Here is a 9,447-nt window from a genome sequence, read left to right on the forward strand (position 1 = left end):
TGACTTTTGAAATTAAGTGTTTAATTGCAACAACTTTGATTTCCGCTTTCAAAATTGAATTTTGCATGAAATTGGGTCAACTTTTAAATTTCAAAGCTTGCATTGCTTTTAGTATTCCCTCTAAAATCATAAAATTCAAAATTTCAGTTTCCCTCTCTTTTTCAAAGTTCAAATTTTGCATTTTTCAACAATCTTGGTAGGGTTCAATTTTGAGATTGCAACTTTAATTTGGCCTATCTACATATCGTAAAATCACTCAATTTTTTCATATTAGCTTTAAAATCATCATAACTTTCATCACTGAAAATTTCAAAAAAAGTTGCGAGGACCGTGTGCACTCCGTTCGCCACGGTCTCTGACATTTTTTCTGAAATTTCGGGAGATTGTCATGATTGCATTTAACAACTTAAATCTAAGAGATTGGCTGATTTTATTGAAATTTGCTACCTCTAAATTCGAAAATAAATTCAAAATTCAAAATCTTCTCTCCCTCTATAGTGCATGAGTTTTACAACAATAAGCCCTACTTACACTATTCCCATTAGACGAAGCCTTAGAATTAAGTCTTTCCAAGGTTTAATTACCGAGGAGATGGAACCTAATTTGAATGGCCTTTTTAACGAGGACATGCGTAATTCCTCTAATCCTCTTAATGATGAAGAAGCTCTCCATGAGGTTTCTGTAGAACAACTTTTGAAATTGGATAACCAATTTGATGATTTTCAGAAATGGATGTCTCAAGAATACTCCGATAGTCAAGCTCTTTCATTAATTGAGGGTCTAAAACGTATGGTTCAAAGTGATAAGAATGGAATTGATATTTTGCGTAGTATTGCACATATCGTGGATTCGAATGTGATGCCTATGAAGAGTTGTGCCGAAACTTTAGGTTATACACAACATCCTACTCAAGTCAATCATTCTATTCCTTTGACAACTTCTATTGCTAGTATACCTACTTTTACATCAAACATAATGAATACTTCAATACAAAACATTCCACCTATGATCACCAGTCATGGGGGCAATCCTTCTTCTTCAATCAACCCTCTTCCTTCATTCAATCTGACTTCTTCATTCATTCCTTCAATGAGTGTCCCTATTACATCTCCACAAATGAACATCACGCAAGGGGGAAATTCATTCAACCATTCCATTCCTCCTTGTAGTGTTCCTTCTTTCCAATCATCTCCTATGACTAATTATCATAGTGTTCCGCCACCTTACTCTCAATCAATACCTTCTTTCAATAACATAATACTTACATCACAATCTAACATGTCTAATATGAACTCTTCGACTGAAGTGACCATTAACAATCTTGCACAAACTGTCTCTTCTTTACAGCAACAAATTGCCTCTATGAATCAATCTAAGTTTAGTGTACCCACATTTGATGTTGCGAGCCCACTTTCTCTTGACATTGTTCGGACTATCCCCCCTAAGCATGTTGAAATCCCACAGTTGGAGCTTTATAATGGTTTAGGTGATCCTCTAACACATGTTAAAACCTTTCAAACAATATGTATCGATTTTGCCCATGACCAAAGGTTGCTTGCAAAATTATTTACTAGAACATTAAGAGATAAGGCTCTACAATGGTATTGCTCGTTGCCTTCCTATTCTATTACTTCTTTCCAACAACTGGCAAATGCTTTTATTCAACAATTTCAAAACAATATAAGTCTTAAAGTTACTTTGATTGATTTAATGCATTGTAAACAAGGTGTTAAAGAAAAAGTGACTGATTTCATTGGTAGATATAAGCATTTGTGTGCTCAAATTTCTTTTCCAGTACCTGACAATGATATTCAAAGAATCTTTATTTCTAATTTACAAAAAGATATTAGAGAAAAACTTCTATTTTCTGAGTTTACTTCTTTCCAACAGTTGTGTGCAACTCTTCACAATTATCAACTGACTGTGAGTCAAATGGAACAAGCAAATCCTATGGCTCCAAGTGATAAGGGTGATAGTAGTCAACAACCATTTGGGAAGTTTAAACCGAACAGAGGATTCGTTAAGTTCAATGAAAACATCACCAACAACAATGTGAATGCAGCATCAGGTGTGCCTCCTATTTCTAAGTTTTTCAAGAAAGAAAGAGAGTTTACTCCTTTGAATGAATCATTGCATAGTATTATGAATAAGTTATTGGAACGAAATGTGCTTACTCTCCCTCCTATAAAGCAAATAGATCCTGCAAAGATTAATTCACCCTATTTTGATAACAAATCCTTTTGTCAATTTCATCGTCAACCTGGGCATGATACTGAAAAATGTTTTTCTTTAAAGGGTAAAATTCAAGATTTGATTGATAATAATACTATCTCTGTTTCAGGTGTGAATGATAAAGACAACACATCTGTAGCTCTTCCTAACCAAAATCTTAAAATTTTTACTGATCCATTACCTTCTCATACCTCTAATGTGATTGAGACTAATGATTCTTCTTTCTCACCTGATGGTCTTGTGTCTATGACTCCGAATGTGATTAACTTTGTAGAGCAGCAGAAAATCCCTAAAGAACCTTCCATCACATTTGATTCCAGTGAAACTATCAGGGCACCTGATGGTCCTTTATATATAGTTGCAAAAGTCAAGAATACACCTTGCCATGGAGTGCTTATTCATCCTTCTTGCATGGTTAATGTCATTACTGAAGAATTTCTTTTTACTTTGCAATTGAATCAAGTGATCTATGACAAAACAAATGTGGTTGTGAAATTATTTGATGCATTTTCTTCTCCTGCAATTGGTTCTATTACATTACCTATTGAGGTCCATAACAAATCCCTTGATGTGAGCTTTGCTATTATTCCATCATTCAAACAATTTCGTGTGAAGCTAGGCGATCCTTGGCTATCTTCCATGAAAGCTGTTGCTTCTCCTATTCACAAGTGTTTGGAATTTCCCCATAATGGTGAAGTTGTTAATGTCAATCATAGTCTCTTTAAACCAGCTGAAAGAACTTCTAGCGTTCCTATTGATTATTTTTGGCCTAAACAATTCCAATCTCTTCCACCGCGAAGTGATCATCTTTTCAAATCTTATCAAAAGTGGAAAAAAGATATGATCCTATCTTTCAGTGAACCTAGAACACCCAAACTTGATATTCCTATCGTTCTTGAGAAGGAAGTTCTTCCTTTGAAAGATAAAACTAATGTCTTTCCTCAAGAAGATTCCCAACCCATTCCTATGGATGTGACTATGTCTATGTCTAATAAACTTTCTAAAAGTAGACCTATACCTCCTCGCCATGATGGACTTGGTCTCCTTCCTAAACCAGATATTCCTCCTTTATATGGAGCGGTTCCTCCTCCTTCCTCTTATAGAGAGAAGAGACCTTCCTCCTCTCCTATTATCCAACCTAAGAGACCACAACCTAAACACCCAAGTGATAAGGATGAGAACATTCCTCCTCCTCAATCTTCTCCACTTCCTACTAAGACTAGATGAAATCATTCTGCGGGTGAATGCCGACGAAAGCGTCATCTTAGAGCTTGTGCAGCTGCTTCTCAAACTTTGCAATCCCCAAAAACACCTTCAGCTAGTATTCCATTTTCTCCTCAGCCGAAAATTGAGCCAAAATCTCCTAAGCATAAGATGCATGATGGTTTCAATCCTGTGCGAGTTAAAGATCCTTTTTTTATAAATCTTGATGATGATATAGATGAAAATGTTACTTCTCTTGCTTCTGATAGTGAATATGAATATGTTGATATTGATAACCATTTATCTAACGAATTTTCTAAAGCACTTATCCTATCTCCTAGACGAGAACAACGTGGCTTGGAACATGAACATGGCCCTTGTTTGGATCTTGTGATAGCTCCATCTGCTGTGTTGGATGTTCCTCCTCTAGCATGTTTCCTGCCTTCCCGAAATATTGATCAGCAAGATCGGAGGGTGGATGACGTGCTAGACTAGTTCATTAGCATAGCAGACTCTCTCCTCCTCTCTTGATCTCTTTTGTTACTTCTTCTATGTGTTATTCTCACTCTTCTATTTGTTGTCCTTAGTGTTGTCTACTTGAGGACGATGCAAAGCATTGAGATCTCTTTTGGTCTCTCTCATGTTGACTCAAAAGACACGTGTTCCCTTCTTCTAGGTGACCTTCCTTGATTGGGGAATGAAGAACAATTATGCATACATACATATGATATACATGAATTATCATATAGCATACTGACCCCAAGGAAAGCGAAGTCACCTTGTGCTTTGTGTTTTGTGTCTATTATCCTTGGGTTTATCTCACACTTGGGGGCTAAATCTTTGTGATAATGTGCTCCTTTACCTTCTCATTTCTTATGTGTATCACTACCTTAAAGCAATCACCCTCGATGAGGCGTGTGCGATCACTTTAACATAGGGGGCATACACTCTGTCCATATCTCTTCAAGATTCTTAAAAATTTCTTGGCGAACTTAGCTTTGCCTTGAAAATTTTTGGTATTTTTCTTGCATGACTCATAGTGAGGGAACCTTACTACTGATAGCCATGGTTCTCCCTCGTGATCTTCCCTTTTACTTTGTCAATCGAAGTCGTAAGATCCTTAGTCCACTAGGGGCTTGGTGTATCTTGCCTCCTTGACGTGGTGAAAGTCTTTCAATGTTGTTTCCTTGTACTTTATCGGAAGTATGGGCGTACGCTTATACTCCCGCTAAAGTGGGGGCTAAATGTAGTGTCGTAAAATTGTGACACTTGCAATTTCGACTGCATTCGGGTCTTCACGATGGCGGCGCAACGTTGAACCTGAATGGAGACCCCGAAACTTGTTTACGACATCACAAACTGCATCTTTCTGCACCTTGTCCTGATCCTCCTTGCACCCTACTGTCTCGGGAGGTGGGACCATGGCGCCCAGCGCCCTGGTCCCTGGCCCTATTTTGGGCCCGGTCTCTTGTTGGGCATCGGGTCTTCAAGTTTGCAATTCAGAAAATAATGTTCCTAGGTCGGCCTAAGGTCGAAAAAATCAGTCTCCTAACCCTAATTGACAAGTATATAACTACATTTCCCCTTCCATTTGACGAGAGGAAAACATATATGTGCAAGAGGCGGAAGCGATAGGCAAACATTCAAACATTCAAGCATTTAAGCATTCCTTCAAGCAATTGAGCATTCTAGGTCTCCATTCAAGGCAAGGTGTTGCATTCAAGACAAGGATTCAACCATTGAAGAGGAGATCACCTACAACATACAACATACAACATACAACATCATTACACCTTCGCATGTAAGAATACAAACATTCTTACAACAAGGTATCAGTACTTGATTACATTACAAACATTTACATTTACAACATTCTCATTTCTTGGTTAATTCCAAAACCGGGGTTTGACCTAAAGGCAAACCCCTAATCCCTAACCCCCCAATCGTCCTCTCTTTTCTGTGTGTAGGTTGCAGGTACGCGGCTGTAATTGAAGATCTAGAATCCTTGTGTAAAGACAAACAGATCCCCTTTCATTTCACGGGTTTTTTGGAGGACCGTGTGCACTCCGGGCGCCATCGTCCCATCAACTTTCGCTCAAACTTGCAGGAAAGCATCGTCTCGACATTTTACTGCTAATTTCAGGTCCGTAGCTTCATCCCATGTCCCTATCTCCGTCTACAAGCGAATCTTTCCTACTTTTACATACACTCCTAGTTCAATCCTTCTATCTACATTCTTTACAAAAGAGGGTATCCTTGTTGTCTCAACCCTTGAAACTCATTTAGAATTCAATCTTGCATTGTGTGGGATTGGATCTTGTGCGTTTCAACCCCTCTTTTGAATGTAAAGTCTCTCCTAAGTGAAAACCGTCAATCCTAGTGACCTCCTTTCTCTCTCCTTGGAGTGGGGGGAACACCTAGGGTTCGATTTTCCGCTTTACAGATACACAAAATTTTAAGCTTACAGTTGACTTGGAAGTCAAATATAACCTTTTGGCCAAAAAGTGCACTTTTCAAATTCTTAAAAGGAAAAAATGCATTCTAAGAAAGCACTTTTTCTTTTCCAGTTTCATATCCTTTTACTAAAAATTGATCCTCTCCATGCAAATATTCTTGCCAAAGGTCTCGACCTGCTGCACGTTCTTCACGAACATACTTCTAGAACCTAATGGACAATTGGAATAGCAAACCGAACTGAGGTATAGGGGGATGATGAATTTTGTACTGCATGCTCTCCAGATAATGATCTATGTATTTCAAACCATCCTGCTAGCTGGACCGATTAGGCTCAAAACTCAAGATATCAAAATGTAATTTACTAGCAAAATCTAGGTCCTCTGTAGAGTAGGAGATCTTATCTATTTTTAATTTATCTTCCCAGTCTGGATGGATTATGGGATCGGAAAGACTATTTTGCCAACCCAAAACCATGGATCAGAGGATTATTCCACCAAGGTCCTTTGTGTTCTTCAAAATTTCCTCGCATGTCTCTTGCTCTTTGTTAATGGTGGCCTTCGTGTCATTCTTCATGCTGATGGTCTAGTACCATTCTTTAAAAATGTTGATGTCGTGGGGGTCCAAGATGTCGGACAATGTAGGAATCTGTGGATGGGTCTAGAAAAGAGCCATCATGAGGGGGAGAGTTGTAGTAACGGCTTCATGAGTTATGAGGTATTCCCACTTCATCTCGTACAATTTGACCAAAACGGTTTCTCGGTGGTGGGCCATTTTCTTTACATCCTTAATGATTAGCTCCCCCCTTTTCTTAAGACTTTGAATCCATTCTCTAACAACTTTGGCAGTATCCTGTACTCCTTCAAATTCTGTTGTGGTCCTCTATGCCAATGCTGTTGGGGGAATATGGGATTCAGGGGCATTTTGCAATGGTCTCAGGACTCGATCAATGTACGAACTCGATACATGTTCTTTTCAGCTGTTATCTCTTCGAGTTGCCTAAGCATGTTTTGTACTGAATCCTTGAATTCCTCCCTTTCCTGCCCCTTAGTGGCTCGTCCGATGGGGACAGTGGTGATGCTATAATCAACCAATGTAATCTGATCTGCTAGCTTGTCTATAGGCGACGTGGCAATATGAAGGGTATGGTTTCTTTGCTCATCCTTGGTTATCCTTGAATACACCTTGGGCTTTTTCTTCCCCTTGGCCTTGGCTTGGTCTATACGTGAGAAGATGTCCTCCAAATCGATGGGTGGCTTGGTGGCGGCCTTGCGCTAAGCTCGAGCAATTAACCATTCTTGAGGTACAGTTTGGGCTGATGCTATGGTTAAATTGGCACTCTGTTCTTTGATGTTTTTAGCTGGCTCATCGCATATTTGCAGTTGTTCCGTTACAGGAGGAGTAGAGGAAGTGTCATGTTCCTTGCCCGCACCCGAATTCTCTCCCACTTCACTGAATAACTGTCTAGTATTTTCATGTGATGGTTGTTCTTCAGTCTTTTCAAGCTCGCGGGTTTCATCTATCTTTTGCTCTCCTTCAATAGTAGAGTCATCCTTGGTAGTATTATGGAGCTGCAATTCATGGCGGCTTTGTTGGGTGGGTTCATGCAATTCAATCCCCTGAGCGGATAGAATCTCCCCTTCCTCAACTTGATTATCAGGTTCGGCTGATTCAATGGCTCTTAGCTCGACGTCCAGCATGTCGGGTGTAGGAGGATCATCAGCCCCAAATGCATCAATATCACTCTGGGAAGGTGGAGCAGGTATATAATCTAGTTCAACTACATCATCAGACGAACTAGGGTCTTTTGATGATGAAGTGACCTCTGGTCTCCTAAAAGGGATCTTTTCCCTTGTTCTTTTGGATTTTCGAGTTCCTCTGTTGGCCTTAGCCTTCTTCCTTTTCTCAAGTTTTTCGATCTCTTCCTTAGGTGCACTGGAAGTGCCCTCATCTTCGAAGGACTGAGAATCAAGGTTACCCATCAAGTGGTAGGTGAACTGGACTCCCTCATGAATCAGTAGCTCAATTTGCTGGTGTAACCACCGGTCAGTATATGTTCCTGGGGCTGCCATAACCACCTCAAAATCAGTGATTTGATCTTGCGACCAATGGATTCCTCGCAAAAGATGTCTTACCGCCTCAAATTCCTGAACCTACAGACAATTTCCTAAATCTGTTAGTTGATCTGGGACCCGTCGGTATTCATAGAGTCGCATTTGCTGCACACTCAGCCTCGAATATTCACGCCTTCGGACCTCATAGTCATCAGTTTAGTTCTTCCAATAATCTTCAACTAATTCTTTTTCTCTATATTGCCTACCATAGGCTCTCTTTGCTAGATTGTCATGATCAAAACACTTCCTTGAAAATGCTCTTGTAGGCCATAGGAGGCCAATTCTGCAAAGAATTCCTCTGCCTGGGATGGGTTCTTTAGATGGACATCCAAGTTACCTATAATCATAGGGAATGTGAATCCAGACTGCTTCCTGTCCTTGAGTAAGCTGCTCGCCAGATGTGACTGCCTTGCGACTTCCACGAGAACTATCTTGTCGGTTGTAATGTCCCCATTTTGCGAGCATCAGAGTTTGTAAGAATTAGCCTATCATTTGACCCTCGTAGGCTAATAATTATTGATAGAGGGCCTCGTGTGGCAATTACTTGGTGATTAGAGACATTACTCTTCAGCTGGATTCAGGTTTTGGCCTTTGCACAGGTTTTTTTGACTCAAATTGGCACACTTACTATTTATAGTAAGTTACTATTTTGGGAGAGTCAGGGTTCCTATTAATAGAAAGACACCTGAGCAGAGCTTATTGGCAGTGTCGACCTTGATTGGGCCTTTGCAGCTATTTCTAGACTCAGTTCCACATACTTACTATTTATAGTAAGTCACTATTTAGGGTTTCTATTTTTAGACAGGCATCCAATCACATGGAGAACAGGGAGAGTCGACTCCTGGCTCAGACGGCTTAGCAATCAGACAAGTACATCAAGAGATATTAAAGTTTAAGTGACTTAAGTGGAAGGTGTTTGAGCTCTCTTAAGGAAAGAATAAAAGGAAAGGGAGGAGTTCATTCTCAGCATCCAGTTGATGAATAGTATTTTGATTGATTTTTATTGTGGAGCCTAGGGCTTTCGCAATTTTCTTCTTTGATCATAGGAAACGAAAACTTCCTATTGATAGCAATTTTGAAGGTGTGAAATAACACCTGAATTATTGCAGTTGTGGGAAAGAATACTTCAGTTCTTTCATTTGTGCAAATTCGTGAAGTTTTCTACAAGGGTTTGAAGTTTATTGTTGGAGAACATTTATAATTGGTTGTGAATCATCCTTCTTTGGCACATGGAGTTATATCATTCTTGTTGGGAGAGATTATCAACAAATTATTCAAGGTTTTAAGAGCAGATTGCAAGTTTGTTCTTGCTGCTACAGTGCGCGTGAACAGTGCGCTACAGTGCCGTGAACAGTGTGCATGAACAGTGCCGTGAACAGTGCAGAACAGTGCCGTGAATAGTGCGCGTGAACAGTGGCGTGAACAGTGCGCTCCAGTAGTTGGA

This window comes from Cryptomeria japonica, chromosome 5 (genome assembly GCF_030272615.1).
Source record: "Cryptomeria japonica chromosome 5, Sugi_1.0, whole genome shotgun sequence".
Lineage (NCBI taxonomy): Eukaryota > Viridiplantae > Streptophyta > Pinopsida > Cupressales > Cupressaceae > Cryptomeria > Cryptomeria japonica.